At 45.9% G+C, this 20,577-nt stretch overlaps 1 protein-coding gene across 1 annotated transcript in view; it reads left to right on the forward strand.

The window, feature by feature from the left end:
- GOLM1 (golgi membrane protein 1) overlaps positions 1 to 20,577 on the forward strand; it is a 439,304-nt gene that overhangs the window by 335,815 nt on the left and 82,912 nt on the right. The gene's annotated exons all lie outside the window — the stretch shown is intronic.

Consider the following 20,577-nt stretch of genomic DNA (forward strand, 5'->3'; position numbering starts at 1 on the left):
GAAGCTAACCAAGCCTCTCCTAACTAAAACAGGGCTCAGTCCGCTACCCCAGGGAGAGTCTGCACAGGCCCCGTGTCTGCTCTCGCTCCCCACCTGCTCATGGATGCCACTCTTAGTGCCCTGGATGGCTGGAGGCCTCTACCAGCGGTCTTTCCAACTGAACTGTTTCTGAAGGGCCCCCACCCATAAGATGGCGAACCTCCTGCTTCTCTTCTGGGTTCTCGGTTCCTGCCGGCGACACCTGAAGCCCAATCACCCCTCGCCCCCCATAATCCCAGCACCTAGCCAATAGCCACCAGCCCTGTAGAAGTGACACCACAATCACCCCATGCCCCTTCCTATATAACCCAGCACCTTCCCCTAATAAAGCGGAATTCTCCGGTGAATTGCTGCTGTGTGTCGCTCCTTCCTTTCATTGGTGCTGAAACCCGGGAGACGGGACACCCCAACTGGGCCCCGTCTTCCCCCGACACCAGCAGCAGCTTGCCCTCATCCTCTTTTTCCGGCGCTGGCTCCTCACACTCACCACTCCTCTTTGGCCTTTGGGTAAGTTTCCCCAGGGTGGACCACTCTTCCCCGAGCTATCGCAGCGCCATTGACCGTGATCGTCCAGCAAGGCCCTGACGCTCGGGGACGAGGAGGGAACTCTCCCCGCCTCAGGCCTTCACGGCTGCGGCGGACCCTCAGGCCCCTCCTCCAACAGCCATAAACGAGGTGACTCCTTTGCGGATGAGAACGCTCCATTCCCCCCCCTCCTCCTTCTGTTCCTTCCGCCAAAAATTCCTAGTACTAGGTTCCTCGTGACTCCGGCACTCTGCCTTCTTAGAGAAGTCTGGGTGACGACCCACACTTCCTAAGAAACCGACTCGTATACGAGTTTCCGCAGACCACCAAGGATCATCGGGGACGCCCTTTGTCTCCTTGCCGTCTGCTCCCAGTCCGAGGGTCTCCGTTCGTCTTCCCCTGTTTGTCTCCTTCTCTGTCCTATAGCCATGGGAGCCTCCTCATCCCTCCCTGAAAGTTCACCCCTTGAATGCCTGCTCAAGTATCTAGCCACCCTCTCCCTGACACCTGATATAAAACCAAAACTTCTCCGTAAATACTGCTCCCAAGATTGGCCGACATGCCCCCTAGACAATAACAACCAATGGCCCGCAGGGGGAGCTCTTGATCCTAACATCACTCGCGATCTCTTTAACTACTGCCAGCGCCTGAAAAACTGGAAGGAGATTCCCTATATCGAAGCTTTCCGCCTCCTCCTGCCCCCTCCTCCCCCAAGTTCTCCTAGCCTGCAAGCCGTCTCCCCCGCAGAAGCCTCCCGCCCACTCCCTTCCCCCTCCTCTCCTACAACAGCCCGTCCCCCCTCCTCCACTACCATCTCCTACCCCACCTCACCCCCCTGCAGATCAAGCCTGAGCCTTTCAGCCCCCCTCTAACTAAGTCCCAGGAGCCTCCTCTGTCTTTGCCCCCATCACCTGTTTCTCCCCCACAGACTGAGCCAGAACCCTTCAGTCCCCCAGCGCCGTGGGTCTCCGCTCTCGAGATATTTTCGCTTCCTGCTTAATAGCAGGTCTGAAAAAGGCAGCTCGTAAAGTAGTCAATTTTCAAAAGCTCCAAGACATAATTCACAGGAGGGAGGAGACTCCCTCTGAGTTCTTAGACAGACTCACTCAAGCCCTATTACAGTATACCAGCCCGGACCCAGAAACGCCTGACGGGAGACATGTCCTTATGACATACTTCCTGGCTCAAAGCTACCCCAACATTAAAGCTAAACTCAAAAAGTTAGAACAGGGCCCCGCTACCCCACAGACTGAGATCCTAACAGTGGCCTTTAAAGTCTTCCATAACCGGGAGGAGGAGAAAGAACGCCGTAAACAAAAGGCTGATCAGGCCAATTTCCAAATGTTGGCCCAGCTGATAAAACCACAACCTGGGCGCCCCTCTACAAACAAGCCCTCCCCAAGAGCTTGTTTCAACTGCGGAAAAGAAGGACATTGGTCAAGGGCATGCCCCTCCCCCAGATCTCCTACCACCCCATGCCCCAGATGCCACAAAAAGGGCCACTGGGGGACTGATTGCCCAACCACCTGTAGTGGGGCTGGCAGAAGAAGATTGACGGGGCCTGGGGGCTTCTCGCCCTACCATTTCCATCACCAAACGGGAGCCCAGGGTTACTTTAATAGTAGACGGTCGCCCCATCTCCTTCCTCCTAGATACAGGAGCACCTTCTCAGTCTTGTGAGAATACCGGGACCCTACCACGCCTGCCATTACTCCTATAGTTGGGGTAGGAGGTAAACAGATTTTCCCATTAAAACCCACCCCCCTTTTATGCACAATCCAAGACAATCCCATACCTTTCTCCCACTCCTTCCTGGTTATGCCCCAGTGTCCCATCCCTTTACTAGGATGGGACATCCTTTCTCTCCTCCATGTCTCCATAACTATATCCACTCCCACAGCCCCCAGTACTCCCTTTCTGATGGCCCTCATAGCCGACGACCCCCCTCTACCCAATGAAAGCTCCAGTTTCGCCCTCATACACCCTGTAAATCCCAAAGTTTGGGACATTACAAGCCCCTCCGTGGCTCTATGTCCTCCTGCCTCTATCAAATTACGTGACCCCTCTCAGTATATCTGTCAGGCCCAATACCCCCTAACCACTTCAGCCCTCATAGGCCTCCAACCCATCATTCAAGATCTTTTAAACAAAAATTACCTCAGACCCACTCACTCCCCGTTTAATACCCCCATATTAGCTGTTAAAAAAAACAACGGATCTTTCCGCCTTGTCCAAGACCTTTGCCTCGTCAACATGGCCGTCGTCCCTATCCATCCCTTAGTTCAAAATTCATACACCCTTTTATCGCGGATCCCTGCCTCGGCCTCCCACTTCTCAGTCCTAGATCTCAAGGACGCATTTTTTCTTTTTTCTCTATCTCTCTGGACCCCTCCTCCCAAGATTTTTTTTTTTACAGAAAACGGCTCCTCTCTGACCTGCCTGTTCCCAAAACCAAGACAGAAATCCTTTCCTTTCTAGGCCTGGCTGGGTATTTTAGAGCATGGATCCCTAACTTCTCCCTGTTGGCAAGACCCCTACACGACCTCAGCAAAGGCCCCCCTGAAGAACCATTCTCCTCCTCACCCCGACACTCCTTCATTAAGCTCCGTCGAGCCCTTGTGGAAGCCCCAGCTCTCCATCTTCCTGATTTGTCGAAGCCCTTCTCATTATACATTCATGAGAGGTCCAGTCAAGCTCTAGGAGTCCTAGGCCAACATTATGGCCCATCCTTTGCCCCAGTAGCTTATCTTTCCAAGCAATTAGACCCCACATTTCGGGGATGGGCCCCCTGCCTATGGGCATTAGCCGCTGGACAGCTCTTGCAGAAGGAAGCTCATAAACTGACATTCAGGGCATCCCTTACCATTCTGTCCCCACATCACCTAAAAGACCTCTTAACCTACAAAAGTTTATAGACCCTCCCTCCAGACTCCTGACCTTACTGTCCTCTCTCCTCCAAAATCCCATTCACCCCCTTTGCCATCCATACCCGAATCATGACTTTTTCCTCCTTTACTGCTCCCTTGCTCTCTCTCGCTTTTTTTCCTCATTCCTATTGTCTTCCCCGCCACCCCAGCCTCCTTTGTTTGGCGATTCAAAGTCAGACAGACTTACACACAGCATCAAACAAAAATTACTGCCCTCACTGCCACATCAGACTGCCCTCTGAAAGGCTGCTCCGAGCCTTTCTACCTCCACTTTCCTCCCTCCACCGAAGTGTTCACTAGCAGCTACCTTTATTCTCCCTACCTCTGCTTCCTCTATGACCGAAAACAAGCCTGTTGCAGGCGATGGCCAGACACCTACAGAGATGTCCCTACTGGTCTTGCGCCATTCATTACATGGGTAACTCCCGGTACCCACAGTATTACTCCTCCAACCCATTCTCTTCAATACTAACAAACCCCTTCCTTACCTGGCTTTGGCCCATTGCAGGCCCTATAATAATCATTCTCCTCACCTGTCTCTTCTTGCCTTGTACAGTTTATCAAATCCCAAGTTGGTAAAATCTCTAATCAAACTTTCAACCAGCTTTTACTCAGTAACTACCAGCTTTTAGCCACAGAAGATCCCTCACCCTCACGTAACCTCCTCACCACACGCTGAGATGGACCCCTCTCTCTGCTGGAAACTGTTCCTGGAAACAATGGCCGCAGACGCCTGGCTTCTGGCACCCGTATCCTCTTGGCACCATTAGAATCAACAAGTCCTCGACCTATGGTTACAGGGAACCTTCAATGATTTCCAACCTGAAGAAGTCCACATCTACTCGTCCTTACTGTGGGGATTCCTATCAACCCTTTCCTCCCAGTCCTCAAGCCCTCACTCCCTTCTCCGCCCCCGTTCAGCAGGAAGCAGTCAGAGAGAAAGCAACATCCACAACCCCATAGAGGAGAAAGGGGGGAGTGAAGGGCCCCCACCCATAAGATGGCGAACTTCCTGCTTCTCTTCCAGGTCCTCGGTTCCCCACTGGCACCACCTGAAGCCCAATCACCCCTCGCCCCCCTAATCCCAGCACTTAGCCAATAGCCACCAGCCCCATAGAAGTGACACCACAATCACCCCATGCCCCTTCCTATATAACCCAGCACCTTTACCTAATAAAGCGGAATTCTCCGGTGAATTGCTGCTGTGTGTCGCTCCTTTCCTTTCAGTTTCCTCTGCCTGGACGCTTCACCGTGCAGACAGTTGGCTGATCCTATTAGATCCTTTCCAGAAAGCCTTTCTCATCTCTCCTCCACCTCAGCCCTGGGGTGACTGTCCTGAACCCCACTTCCCTGTTCCAGAATACCCTGGCCATGAATCATCCATCCTGACAGTTCACTTTTTCATTTACTAACAACTCTTGCATGAACACCTGATCTGTGCACAGGGCTTGGGGGTCCCCTGGACATGTCCCTAAAGAGGCCTTATCTCTTTGCTACCTGTCTGCTCTCCTGGGCTTTAGCATAAGGACAAAATAGTCTCTAAGGCATCATTTTCCTGCCGTGCCTAGCACAGGACCTGGCCGTAACATTTGGCGGACAAATAGGATGAGAACTCAGACTTCCTGACATCCAACCTTCTCTCCTGACTCTTTACAACTAGAAGGGACCTGACAGACGTGGCCTGAGCCCTCCTCTGTGAGCAGGCGGTACACCAAAATGCGGTAAGGTGAGCAGAGAAGAAAGTCAGGTGTCAAAACCAGCACTTCTGCATCCAAGGTTCAGTACTTTTTCTCCTGAGCCCTGTTGCCTCTAACTTCAGTTGAACAAAAGGTACTTCATGTCCCTTGGTAAAAGTTTGTCTTTCAACGTTTTCAGACACCTATTTAACAAGAACCAACTGAACATTCCTGCGCCTGCTTTTCCACCTTCTTTCCTTCCTTTTTCTCTTTCGTCCCTCTAATCACTTTGATGCCAAAAGGATTTTAGGCTAAAATACCTACCGTGAGAGGCATCCCGATGGATTCTGGGGACCGAATGAACACAGCAGCTTCCCTGCCCCAGTGGGGGACAGCTGGGCACAAACAGGCGCAGTCCAGTGGGAACGCAGCAAGTGAAGCTGGGCCAGTGTAGACGTCCTCTTGGTGTGGACAGAATATGAGAAGGTTCCCAGAGGTGGAGATGTTCGAGTCAAATGCCAAAAAAGCAAATGGGAGTTTTCCAAGCATTTGGAGCCCCAGGGAGGAAGGTGTTCCTAGCAGAGGCGCAACAGGTATAAGGGAACAGAGCAGTGAGCTTTTTTTAAATTTAAATATAGCTGATACACAATATTATATTGGTTTCAGGTATACAGCATAGTGATTTGACCATTACGTACATTATGAAATGCTCATCGTGATAAGGATATTTACCATCTGTTAATATACAAGGATATTACAGTATTGTTGACTATATTTCCTATGGTGTACTTTCATCTCTGTGACTAACTTATTTTGTAATTGGAATTTCGTACCTTTTAATCCTCTTCACCTATTTTAGCCACCCCCCCTACCCCTCTGCTCTGGCGACCATCAGTCTGTTCTCTGTGATTGTGAGTCTGTTTCTGTTTGTTTTTAGATGCCACATACAAGTGAAGTCATATGGTACTTGTCTTTCTCTGTCTGACTTATTTCACCGAGCCTAATACCATCCATGATATCACAAAAGCAAAATTTCCTTCTTTTTCACGGCTGACTATATTTCATTGTGTAAGGAACCACATTTTCTTTATCCACTCATCTATGGATGGACACTTACGTTGCTTCCATAGCTTAGCTATTGTATATAACATTGCAATAAACATGGGAGGGGGGTTATATCTTTTCAAATTGGTGATTTTATTTTCTTCAGGTGAATTTCCAGGATTGGAATTACTGGGTCATATTGTATTTATATTTTCAGTTATTTGAGAAACCTTCATGCAGTTCTCCATAGTGGCTGCACAATTTATATTCCCACCAACAGTGCATGAAGGTTCCCTTTTCTCCATGTCCTCGTCAAGACTTATCGTTTCTTGTCTTGTTGATATTAGCCATTCCAAAGCAATAAACTTTAGTCCTTATACTGATGTTTGCTGTGCTCTTTAGACTGAAAAAATAAAATTTATCACTTCATCAATATTATACCACATGTCATATTCTGCTAATTGCTTATGCTTTTATTGATTCCCTTTCAAAGAAGTAATGTATCTGGTTTCTCTGACATTGAATCCACTCCATATAATAAATTGGCTACAAGGCTTTAATTGCTCAGTGGGTGCCATGGCAACCTACACTCTGCCTCCTCCCACAAACCTATATTAAAGACCATGTGCCAGGCCCTAAACTGGGTCGGATACAGAATCAAAGATGAAGATGAGAGCACAGAGGGTGCTGGGGGCTGGCCTCACCCACTTTAAAAAGTCCCCCCAAAGCCTAATTTCAGCCATTACTGTGTTGTTCTAATCACTGTAAATTCCCTAAGGGCAAGAAGCATGCTGGACAATGCCTGGAAGTCACTGTGACTCTCCTCGCCCCCAACTGTACCTTTCAACAGGTTCTGTCCACTTAACCCCATAGGTATTTTTCAAATCCATCTATTTCTCTCCATCTTTATCACCACCTCCATTATCTCTCTTTTGGATTACTGCAATTGGTCTCCTTGCTTCATTTCCAGTCCTTCTATAATCCTCTCTAATCTACTGTCCACATGTCAGCCAGTGTGTAATCTTTGCAAAATGCAAATCTACTAATGTTCAACTCTCCCACATGTTCAGAATCATTCGGTGCCTTCCTCCTGTTCTTGGTATGAGGCTGTGCTCTGTCTCTTCACACCTCCCGTGGGAGCAGAGATCTTGAACCAAGCCTTAAAATTCTGTCTTTGTTCTCAGCAGCATTGTAAGAAAGGGGACCTGAACATGTCATTTGATGATTTAAAAGTTTATTCTGCCACAAATTAATAATTCATGTATTTCATTCATTTAGCATTTAGAGACACTTCCAGATAAGCAAATAGCTATTTCTTTTTTCTTAATGACTGCATGATACTTCATCATGTTGATATTTCATAATTTATTTAACTAGTGCAAATCCCACTTTAGATGGTTCCAATGCTCCAGATACATGTCCTTGTACACAGACTATTCTTTTTCAAAATTGTGTTAGCTCTTCCAATAGCATTCTTTCTATTCCATATACCATTTAAAATCTGTTTTTGAAGCTCTCTGAAAAATTCTATGGGAATTTTGCTCAGAATTACAATAAATATATGTGTTATATGTAAAGAATGAATGATGAGAATATGGAATGTGATTCTCCATAGTCTGGTGCAAGTGAAGAAACATTTAAACTGAGCTCTGAATGACAAGAAGGACCTGAATATGCAAAAACTCACAGAGAGAACATTCGGGGCCAAGGGGACAGCCAGTGCCAAGGCCCAGGGCAGGCGTGAGGCTGGCATGCTGAAGGGACGAAGAGACGAGGTGCCGTTGCTGAGTGGACACCGTGGAGAAGAGGATCCAGAGGCAGGGTATGTGAAATTAGTCGGGCCAAGAAAGACAAATACTGTATGATCTCACTCATATGTGGACTCTAAAAACAAAACAGAACAAGCTCACAGATACAGAGCACAGATTTGCGGGTAGAGGCAGGGGTGGGGTGGGGGTGAAATGGGTGAAGGAGAGCAAAAGGTACAAACTTTCAGCTATAAAATAAATAAGTCCAGGGGATGTATTGCACCTCATGGTGACAATAATTAATAATACCATATCATATATTTGAAAGTTGCTAAGAGTAGATCTTAAAAGTTCTCATCACAAGGAAAAAATTCTAACTGTGTGAGGTGGCAGACTTCCGGTGGCAGTTGTTTCCCAATATGTACAAATATGAAATCGTTGAGCCTTACCCCTGAAACCTACACAGTGTTTTATGTCAACATCTCTCAATACAACTGGAAAAAAGAATGAACGACCTGCAGACACCAATATTCTCCTGCAAAGCCAGAGACTCTGGCAAACATCTGACCCACTGGGGAGGGTCCTGGGATGCCCTGGGAATCCAGAGGAGTGTCATCTTCCACCTGATGGTCACAAGTAGCATCTTCAACTCATCTTTGCAACATTCAGGTTGAACAAAAAGCAAAAGACTGCCCAGTGGAACTCATACAAGGAACTCCTTTGAGGATTGTGCAGACAAGGGCTCAGAAATAAGGTCTCAACTAGAAAATAACAGGGGATCCAGTTTCCTGTCTTTCACACTTGGATCCCCAAATTCAATAATTGGTATCTACAGGAACATACAATGGCTCTAGTCATTATAATGGGATTTTCACATCCCACTGCCCAGCTATCTCCTTTTTTGCCTTCAAAACCCTGCTCAGTCACCACCTCCCTGGATGGGGTGGGTTACTGTTCCCATTCTCTGTCCCTTCCCCTGAGCTAAAACTCTGCCCTCCCTCAGCCTTGTGACTGCTCCCCACCTCCCACTACAGCATGTCCATTTCTCCTCTCCAGGGAAGTTGGGCTTGGCCATGTTGAGTTGATCTGGCCGATGACATGTGGTGTAAGTGGTACTGTGACAGTTCCAAGCCAAGGCCTAGAAGTGTGGCATGTTTCCACTTGCCTCCCTGCCTTCCTGCCATTCACCGTGAGAATGTGTCCTGGAGTAGCCACTGGTCCAAAGTGGATGAGAAACCCGTGGATCAGACCTGACCCTCTCCCTCCTACTGACTTGTGGACCATGAGTGGAAAAAACAGATATTTGTTATCATGAGCCATAAAGTTTGGGGTGGTTTGTTATGCAGCATGATAGCCCCTGTGCACTCTTCCCCTCACACCTACCGACGCACACTGCTTCTCCCTCCTCTGAACCACTTTCTCACCTGGCACACACATGTACTAGTGCACACACTCAGCCACTGTACTGTGGCACTCGTACACGCGTCTGTCTACACTACCAGCCCAGCACCTCTTACTTCCCAGCAGGAGTGCTATGTGTGGCTTAATGAACTTCCATTGAGCTGAAATGAACCCCAGGAAGCTCGCTGACTTTTGCAGCACATTTCATCATTCCTTCGTTCCCAGCCTTAAGCCTCTCAGTCCTAATAAATATAGCAGCCCTTCATGAGATGGCTGTTCTTAGAAATGGGCTTGCCATTCCTTCCTGGATGGTTAAGCCTTTATTCGGAGCATCTCCCAATTGAGCTTGAACTGGTGTCATTCCTAATTTACATCAATATCAGAATATTTTAATTTATTCACCGTTTAATGTAACTGACACTGTTTTTAAAGGCAGTCCTGGTTCTGGGCAAGTATGGCTCTGCAGAGGTTATGGGGATGCTAAGTAATTTGGCAGGTGGTCCTGGCAGGAGGAGAACCGAGGGCTCCCTTGGAAGAAGCAGAGGGGCTGGCCCAGCGCTGCAGCAGGGAAGGGGTGGGGACAGATGGCCCCTGGAGAGACACGCTCGGTGGCTTCCCAGGGCTGGGACATCAGATATCCAGTGGGAAGTTTTACTTTTCTGTATTTTTAGTTTGCAACTGGAGCTGTTATGACTGACAATCTTGTATTCTCAGTGCCTTGTGGAAAAAAGAGAAATAAGGCCTGTGTCCATACTTTAGGATGAAGTAAAGCCACAATATACATAAGGATTAAGTTCACTTGCGAGTGATAGAAAGCTGAAAATGAGAAAGTTTAAACAAGATAGAAAATTTTCTCTCGCAAATAAATACGTCCAAAGATAAGCAGCTCAAGGCCGGCAGGGGGCACGGCGATGGTCAGGGTCCCTTCATTCTGTTGCTCCACCAACATGTGGCATCCACCTGTGGTCCAAGGTGATCACCTGAGGGGCAGCCCCCGTGTGCACGTGTGGACTCCCAGGAAGGGGGAAGGACATGAAGAAAGGCCCTCCTCCACACCACGGGGCGCCGAGTGACACTTTACTCATGTCTCCGTGACCAGAAGGAGCTCACATGAGCACACTACACGGGAGGCTGGGAACTTTTATTTTGGGTGCTCATGAAATCAGTTAGAAGTCATAAGTCCTATTACAGAAGGAGGGAAGAGTAGCATTGGCATGTGATAGAGTAACGCCCCCTCACACCCCAAGATGCGTTCATGCCCTAACCCCAAACCTGGGAACATTACCTTACATGGCAAAGGGGACAGTGCCGATGTGACCACAGAAGCAAGTCGGAGGGATCTGTGAAGACGGAGGGGCCAGGAGCCAGGGCATGTGGGTGGCCTCTCAGCCGCCAAAGGCAGAGCAGCAGATTCTCATCTGGAGCCTCCAAAAACAAGGCCGTGCTGGTTTTAGCCCAGTGAAACTTCCGTCAGACGTCTGACCTGTAGAACCAGAAGATAATATACATCTGAGTTGTTTAAGCCACAAATCTGTGCTTATTGGTTACGCCAGCAATAAGAAACAATACAGGCACACAGTAAAAAATCTCTGCTCCAGCCATGCAGGCATCGAAGTGGTCCAGAGATGGCTGGAAGTGGGGGAAACCCGGAGTGTTGCAGTTGAGGACCGTGAAAATGAGAAACCGAGTCAGAATGACGTTTTTATGCAGAGGGCTTAGACTTCCTTGGAGACTAAGCACAGAGTCAGTGCTCTCCTGCACTTTTATTAAGTTACCTGCAAGCAGAAAGACAGGGTTATAGGATACGTTTTATCATCAAGCTAAACAATTGCAAATTAATCTTCTTAAAGTTTCTCTTATGTCTCCTTAAGTCATCCGGCCACATGAGTCTCAAGGTGTGTTCCTTCTCTGGGTTTGCCTCAGAAAGGATCACTAGAACTGTTTGCAGTCCTTGTCACACCACTCATAACTCACACCAGATTCCAAGATGCAGCACCTATTGTTCTTTTCTCTTAGAGTGGTTTTGGCTATAGAACTAAATTACAGCGAGGTTAACTGCTGGGATATCTACACCTGAGGGCAAGTCCACAGCAACATGTGGCAAGAAGCACCAACCAGGGATTTATAAAAATTCCACTCTCCCAGCATTCTCAGCAGTGATCCCTGGAGGGATCTGGGCTTTCTCCAGACATGCAGGCTGAGGTCTGCACTGTTATATTTAAATATTAAAGGGAAGGATGGCTTTTGTTTGTCAGATAGCTCACAAAGCTAGTTATATTACCCCCTCTCATTCTTCAAAAATCTGCATTCCTAGAAAGAGGACCAGGGCATAGATTTTTTTCACTATCTGGAGAGCTTGGGTGTTGTGGTAGAAAGTTAAGATTAAAAGACTTCATTCTTTCATTTATGCAACATACATTCATTCAGTACCTACCGAGTGTCCATAAAATCTGGAAATGTAGACCATATTTTCCTTTTTTTAATTGACAATGTTAGTGATGACATTGTATGTATTTGCTTCTGTTTGTAGAAGTTGTGGACTCCTGCCCATGTGCCCTAGAAGGCAGGGAACCAGACAGTCCTAGGCCTGCTCGCATGGAGCTTCTGATCTACCAGGAAGGCATATAATGCAAGGGTGATGACCTTAGCAGGGAGGAAGGTCTACACCCACTAGTTCCAGTCCTGGTTCAGCACTTACCACACTCTGCCCTTGAGCAGATTACTTCACCTCCATATGCCTCAGGTGTAGAAAGCAGCATCTGTGGTGGTTGCCAGGATTAAATGAGTTCACACGTATAGGACACACTTACAACAGTTACTAGCACACAGTAAGAGCCCAGTATGTATTAGGGGCTGCTATACTTATTACTAGCTCTGGGAGCTGGAGCCTGGGCCTCGTTTCCCCATCTTAATAGCCTAGTACACCTCTAGGGTCTTGGCCCAGATGACAGATGGACATGAAAGACATTTATGTACCATTAAAGTGCGTTACAAGTACAGTGCTTTATGGTTTTTTTAACTTTTAATATCTATTATTTACTATCTCTTCTTTGCCACATGTAAGCTTACAGAGGCAGGAATCTATACATTTTTTGTCACTGATCTATCCCAGGCTCTAAGAATAGTACTTCATACAAAAAGCACTCAGTAAAGGGTCCTTAAATTTCTTGAATAAATAAACAAATGAGTGAGTAGTTAAATAAGAGATCCTGGGTGTCTTAGTGTGCTCCACTTGCCATACAAAATAACACCAACTGGGTGGCTTGAACAACAGACATTTATTTCTCACGGTGCTGGAGGCCAGGAAGTCCAAGGTCGAGGTACCTGCTGATTTGGTTCCAGGTGAGAGCTCTCTTCTTGGTGTGCAGACAGTTGCTTTCCTGCTGTGTCCTCACACTGCAGAGGTGGGGAGGGAAAGAGCCAGGAGAGAGCTCTCTGGTGCCTCTTCACAGGAGGACACTAATCCTGTCTAATCAAGGCCCCGCCCTTACGACCTCAGTTAACTTTAATTACTTCCTAAAGGCCCCATCTCCAAATGCAGTCACATTGGAAGTTACGGCTCCAACATATGAAGTTGGGGGAACACAATGCACTCCATGGCACTGAGTGAGTGCATACATGTCCCCTAAATCCACTGTGGATTGTCCCCTCTTGCCCTGAACTTCTTCAAGTTCTGGCCATCTCGTGATGCCTACACCACTGCCAACATCACACTCCCCTTCATCCTTATCATCAGCAAGTTGTGGTTTTATTCCCAGGGAGATTCCCTCAGGTCTCCTTGCCTGTAGCTCTAGCAAGCCAAGTGTCTAGCATGACCAAGGAAGAGGAAGCTTCTGGATTTTTACAACATCAAAGAAGAGGTGGATGCACTAGGCCTGAGCTGAAATTCTTCAGTGACTTGAGTCCTCAGCCAGAGCAAAATCTTCTACTGCTAAGCTGCCTCTTTGAGCATCTGGCTGAGCCACTGAAGGTCACAAAAAATTCAGCAGGTGCACATGCTGTTCATGAAATTAAATCATTTATTTTGTGTTTATGGTCCATTTACTCTTTATAGGACATTGTTAATCAATTGCTGCCATGTGCATTTATGTTTATGAATTTATAAATATTGCACATAATGTGATGATTATTGAAAGACATATTGCCAAATTTTACATACATACTGATTATCAATATCCAAATATGTCAGTTTGTTTGAGAGACAAAAACTGTAATAGTAATTCTTGGGGTTCTTAACTCTAAAGTGGACATGTGCCTAGAGGCGTTAAGTAAAATAAGACCCCAAATATTGAGTAAATGGCCCATATTCTTGTGGCAGCTACTTAATTGGTAACAGGAAAATAAACATACAAATTAGACAACATATAATTTACCACCAAGAAGGTAAATCACAAACTGAGCACAGCACTTTCCTTCAGGCTAGATCTTAAGGGCACACAGCATGATTTCACAATCATCTCAGAAGAGACTTGGAAAACCACCCTGCCTCACCCACAGTGTCAATTCTAGTGGGAGTGCTGAGCCAGGTCACACCTATTTCACACACCTGCAGTCACTCAAGAGCTCCAATTAAAAGCCACAGACATGATGGCAGCCAGGCCAGGAGACACAAGGGCCACTCCAGCGTTTCCACAGAGTCAAGTAGACAGTGGTTGCTATAGAGACAGCCAGGGCACCTCACAAATGGACAGTTTTTCCTTCGCTGTACTCGGAGAGACACTGCGCATGTCCAGGGTCCAGCTGGCTCCTTACAAAGGCACATTCTGCCAAAGAGGGGCTCGGAGGAGAGGTGCCCCAGCCTTCTTTGTAGACAGCAATTGTGCTATGCTATTGAAAATGCTTGACATAAGCCTGCTTTCCTCTTTCCCACCCCCCAGGCCAACCATGGCTTGATTGTTAAAACAACCATAAATAACCACAATTGGCTTTTTGCCCTGTTGGTGACTGCACACCCTGATTTTTCTTCAACTTTCAAAACCTTTTCTAAATGGAGTTATGGGGAAAATTCCAGAAGACTCTCTGTAAATGAATGCAACCACAGGCAGCCTTTCAAACATGCATTTGTCTCTAATGCAGGACCTTCTCTCTAATTGACAGGCTGCTTGCTCATTCTTGCTGAGTCGCTCTGCTTCCCCTACAGAATCAAAGCTTTTGAGATGCGAAGTTGTGCTGTGCTCTCTCCTTGTATCAGCTCTTTGCAGAGCAGAAGGTTACTTTGTGGGAGGGGATACAGCTCTGGAGATTGGAGTCCCTACTCTCAAGAAATTCAGTCTCTTGGGCCCACAAGTCAACAGTAAGGTGAGGTAGAATAGAAAGGTGGCACCTAGCAGTTTCCAGGGCTGCCAGGGATAGAACTGTATAATCTCAAACTTCAGAGCTGAGCAACTGCAGCACAGACCACTTACAGGCATGGTTTTAAAGCACCGAAGTAGGAACTCCACAGCCATTACCATATGTGCTGAAAGGGAACAAGCCCCAACTCCACTGGACACTGACAAAAGTAAGGAGCAGAAAAGTGTGTATGATATGTTCCTATTCGTGGAGCTGGGGAATGGCAAGGGGAGGAAGAGGCTGTAAATATGCAAAAAACAAACTCAGAAGCATTCCCAAGAAACTAGTAACAGAGATTTCCCTTTAAGTGCAGAAACTTTGAGGTCAGTAGTTGGGGTGGAGAAGGGTGGTACCTACTTTTCACTATATTTTGGATTTGTTACAGTATGAATGTATTATCTTCTGACATCTTTTGAATTTAACTATAAATAATTTCTAAGACACCTACGTACAACATTTTCCTTTTGGGGTAAAGGGAAGCAATGTTGAGTATGTGTGTGTATTGACTGCAATTCCAACCCAAATGTCAGCAGGCTTTTTTGTAGAGATGGACAAAATGATTCTAGAATTCAAATAGAAATGCAAAGCAGCCAGAAGAGCCAAATCAATCTGGAAAAGAACAAAGCTGGAGAGCCAACACTACTTCATTTCAAGAATTGTTATAAAGGTGTGTTATTCAAAACGCCACAGTATTGGTGTAATGGTAGACAAAAAAAAAATGGACAGTAAAGAGTAGAGTGCACATGCACAAAAACCTCCAGAAGGATCTACAATTAACAAATGACAATGACTATCTTCTTGCAGGCTGGGAGCTGTTTGGCTGAAGACCAGGAGAGGGCACTTTTCACCATATATTTAATGCACAAACCACTTCAAAAAAATGAAATTCAAAAAGCATTTATGCCACTTCTTAGAGTAGTTTCTGCTAACTTTCCAGGAACAAATTACCAAGAAGTACTGCTGTAGTTCCAGGAGGAGGGGGTTCCCTGTCCCCAGCAAGTTTGCTATGAATTTAATGAGACTGAAGAAAGGCAAGGGCTAAAAGCTGGGGGAGAAGGGGGTTACCACATTTATTCTCACGGTGGTCACAGGCAGCTTGGTGAACGAGGCTGGCTCGAATGTGTTCCCTAGGCCGGCTACAGGCTCTGCTGCCCCGCACAGGCTTAATCCTCTAGGCAGTAGGCCTCCATCTCTCCTAACCCCTTGTCCTCCAATCTCCCTGCTCCCACACTAGGGCTTAATTCTCCAGGGACATCAGGACCCCATAGCTCTCTCTCTGCTCTCATGGTGATGGCCAGGCCCCTCCTCCCGCATTCCGGGAGCAACTCTGTGGGCCGGTCCCTGGTGACTGTTGGGTGCCTGACCAATTACATACCAGGAATAGAGGCAGAGGAGAGAATGGGTGTTTCCTCTCTACCCCTCCCCTGGGCAGGTACTCCCATGACTGACCAGTAGCTTTGTCACCAGTAACATCTCATAAATGTGCAAACATGCTCTCACTATATATATGATGGGTGCTACTAAGGCTAGGTGGGAATCCTGTTCATAAAGTTCCATTTTCCCCACAACTGCATATCTCTCATTTTCATAAGCAAAAAAGGAGAGAAATAAAATTGTCCATCAGATCAATTTACACCAAGGCCTGGATCCTGGGGCTCTTGGAGTTTCCGAGGACAGTATGTTATTTTTGAGAACATTGGGAAAGGTCGTGTCTGAGAAAGGTGTCACTCAACCCTATGCCTTGATCACATCTGATCCCAGAGTCACCAAACTCTTCTACAAGAGGCTGAATTTCTGGTTCCCTCCTGCATCTCAGTCATCTTGAGATGTCAGTCAACAAGATTTTTTTTTGTTTTCCTTTCTTTTCTTTTTAAAAGAAGTGTTCTCAAAGTATAGGTGGCAGGCAATATATCATATGTGTATATTTGGAGTGTGTAATTTGATCTTCAACACATGTATTGAGAATTGCAAAAACTCAGCACAAAAGATTCCATCCAATCACCGCTGTGCAAGATACTTGACCAAACTCTGGTGGGCATCTAGTAGCCTAAGACCGTGTCCCTGGGATGGCCCAGCCGCCCTCAAGTTCCTGCCTGGGATAGCTCAGGTGGGCTGCCAAAAGACTTTACTGTTTGTTCCAGCCAAGACTTGATAAGCTGCAGATCTGCCTTTTCTCAGAGCATTTATGTTAGAAAACTTGCAATCGTAAATCCTTTATTCCTGTCCCTTTGAGTTGTATATGTACCTTCTACAAACCAGAAATGTCTTTTTCAAGGACCTGGGAGCCTTCCTTTGAAATGGGAGCATCAAGAAGGATGTGGCTCCCCATCTCCCCATCTCCGTGGGAGAGTAGGAGCCTCATTTGGATAAGCACCAGTCAGCCGGCACACTTCCTGCCCTTCAGAACTTTCCCTCTAGCTCGCCCTAGGGTTTAAAAGGCCTCTTGCCTTTTTTGTTTCTGCAGAGTTGAGCTCATGTTACACTGAGGTCTCTTCTCCAGTAGTCCACCTGTGAAACTCTCATCCCAGTCGAGATAGTGACCACATCCAACCCCCAAAAAGTTTCCTTGGGTCTCCTACTAACCTCTCACTCCTGCCCCTGCCCCCATTCCCCATCCCCAGGCAAGCTCTGAGGTGCTTTCTGCCCATGTACTTTCATTTACATTTTCTAAACTTTTGTATGTGTGGATCATACAATATTTCTTCCTTTTTTGTCTGGCTTCTTCACTCAGAACAATTATTTCGAGATTCATCCATGTTGTTGGGTGTGTCACTAGTTCACTCCTTTTTACCTCTGAGTTATATTCTATTCTATAAATATATCATTTTTTAATCTACATACCCATTGATAGAGGTAGTTTCCTGTTTTGGGCAGCTATGAACATTTGTGTACAAGTCTTTGGGTGAATAGTTCCTTTTCTTTTGGTTAAATATGTAGGAGAGGAATGGCTGGGTCATATGGTGAATGCCTGTTTAACTGTTTAAGCAACTGCCAAACTCCTGGCTCTAGCAGTTTGCCGCCATTGTTAGGCTGTTTTTTGCAGATCTACCAGACTTCCTGATGAAATGGGCTGAGAGAGGCTCAGATGTGCAAAACAGAGGTAGTTTCCCTTGTTCTTTTCCAGTCTGGATGCCTTTTGTTTATTTTCCTTCCCAATTGTACCCAATGTTACAGTAAAAGCTGTGAGAGCAAACATCCCACCTTATTCCTGCTCTTAGGGGGGATGTAGTGAAGTATGATGTTAGACACAGGCTTTCTGTAAATGCCCCTTATCAGACTACATTCCCTTTTATTGTTAGCTTGCTGAGATTTTATCAGGAGTGAATGTTGGATTTCGTCAAATGCTTTTCCTCCACCTACTTGTTTATTTGGTATGCATTTTTAGTTAATACAGTGAATGACAATAACTGATTTTCAAGTGTTAAACCAGCTCTGCATTCCTGGGACAAACCCCACTTGGTCATGTTGTATTATCTTGTTAATATACTGTTGGATTCAATTGGCTAAAATTTTATTAGGACTGGCTTCTACATTCATGGAGGATACTGCTGTTCTTTTGTCATGATACCTTTAGCTGGTGTCAGTGTCAGAGCGATGCTGGCCTTTGGAATGAGTCAGGAAGTATTCCTCTTCATCTTCAAAATTTTGGGAAGAGTTTGTGTAGAATCATTACTAGTTTTCCTTAAATGCTTTTCAAAATTCATGAGTAAGGCCATTTGGGGCTTACGTCTTAGTCCATCCAGGCTGCCCTAACAAAAATAACATAGAGTGGCTGGCTTATAATTAGCAGAAATGTATTTCTTACAGTTCTGGAGCCTGGAAGTCCAAGATCAGGGTGCCCCCATGGTCAGGGCTGGTGAGAGCCCTCTTCCAGACTGCAGACTGATGGTGGAAGAGGCAAGAGAGCTTTCTCAGGCTACTTTTATAGGGGCACAAACCCCATCCACAAGGTCTCCATCCACTCTTACCATGTTCTCTCTTCCCACTGGTCCTACCGCCAATACCACTGCTTTGGGGGTGAGGTTTCAACGTATGGATTTTGAGGGGATATAGCAACTTGGAGATTTCTTTATGGGATGGTTTCTAATTACAAATTCAATTTCTATAATAAACGCAGGGCTTTTCTGGTTATGGGTTATGTATGTTTTTCTTTAGTGAGCTAAGATAGTTTATGTCTGTCAAGGAATTTATCCATTTCATCTAAGTTGTTGAATTTATTAGCACTAAGTTGTTTATAATATTCCCTTATTTCTTTTTAACATCTAGAGCTCTCACCACTCTCACTCTTGATATTGGTAATTTATGTCTTCTCTTTTTTTCTGGCTGAGTCTGGCTAGAAGTTTATCAATTTTATTGATCTCCAGGAACCAGATTTTGTTTTAATTGATTTTGTCCATTGTTTTTGTTTTCTACGTCATTGATTTCTACTTTGATATTTCTTTTTTTCCACTTCTTTGGGGTTTAAATTGGAACCTGATTTGAAGCCTGTCTTCTTTTTTAATATAGGTATTTGGTGCTACCAATTTTCCCTTTTGTAGCCTCCCACAAATTCTACTATGTTGTGTTTGAGAGGAGCATATTTATATATTTACATTTATAAGGAATATAAATCGTTATATATGTTGCATCTTAAAAATTCTAAGCTTTGTCATAAAGAATCTCATGAAGCTTGAAAAGGACTGATTGCCCCTCATTAAAGATGTAATTAATTTAACTAGGTGTCCCAGCACCTATACATATGGACCTATTCCATAAAGATAAATAAGTAATGGGAATGTACAGGTAACTAGCTAAAACTGCTATACAATATATAGGAAAGTTAAGAGAATGGATCCTAGGTGGTCTCACCACAAGGAGAAAAATTTTTTTACTTTTTGCTTTTTTTATTGTATCTATGTGAGAAGATGGATGTTCCCTGAACCTATCTGGTAATCATTTCACAATGTATGTAAATTAAATCATCATGCTGTATGCCTTGACATTTATAGTGATGTTATGTCAAACATCTCAGTAAAACTGGGGAAAAAAAACAAACAGAATCACTGGCTCAATTAGTTACTGATGAATGAGAGACATTAACGAAACCTACTTAAGGGCAAATGAGATGGAAGTTACTGTCCACTGCCTATGAAGGCAAAACATAACTAGGAGGGCTAGAGGAGCAATAAAGTGAATCTATTGTACCCGTGTGAAGATCCTGATGGTGGCCACCTAAGGTCACTAGACCGTAAGAGGGAAGTGATGGAAGTCAAGTCAGAAAAGCCAGAGCTGATGTCCAACACTCCCTTGGCTTTGGAGGGCTTGGTGGAACAGGGCAGCAATCAATAGTAACAAGAATATTGGGCTGTCAGGATCAAGAAACATTGCTTTAGAATTTTCTAGTATGGTCACCCTGTAAGTCATTAGTTTGCTGGCATCCTCTGGGACATACTGCCTAAGGGCGCTTCCCAAACTTCCACGTGCTCAGGGACCACCGGGTGCTGTTTAAGACACAGATCCGGGCTTCGTCCTTAGTCCCAGAAGGTCCCGTTTGCAAAGTGCCCAGGAATCATCTTATCTGTTGCAAAGACTCAGAGGGTCACAGCCCCAAACATAAAGGCTTGAGATTTACCTGCCGTGGAAGATTATGACCACCTGGAAAGGGTTGGTGGAAGAAAAATAACTCATCTGTGAGCACCGACCCCCTAAATACTTAATTCCTCTCTTCTGGGCATTGCCCGGGAGCGCGTCAGGAGGATCGCGCCAGCGCAAGGTGCGTGGCGCTGAGTGCGGCTGGGCTGCGTCCCGGAAAATTCCCTCCGGACCGGGTCGGGGTGGGGCTGGGTGGTCCGTTGCGGCCCGTTTGCTCTGCCGCAGGCTCCCACCCACGCGCCCCCTCGGGAAGCA

The sequence above is a fragment of the Manis pentadactyla genome, chromosome 3 (genome assembly GCF_030020395.1).
Source record: "Manis pentadactyla isolate mManPen7 chromosome 3, mManPen7.hap1, whole genome shotgun sequence".
NCBI classification, from domain to species: Eukaryota; Metazoa; Chordata; class Mammalia; order Pholidota; family Manidae; genus Manis; species Manis pentadactyla.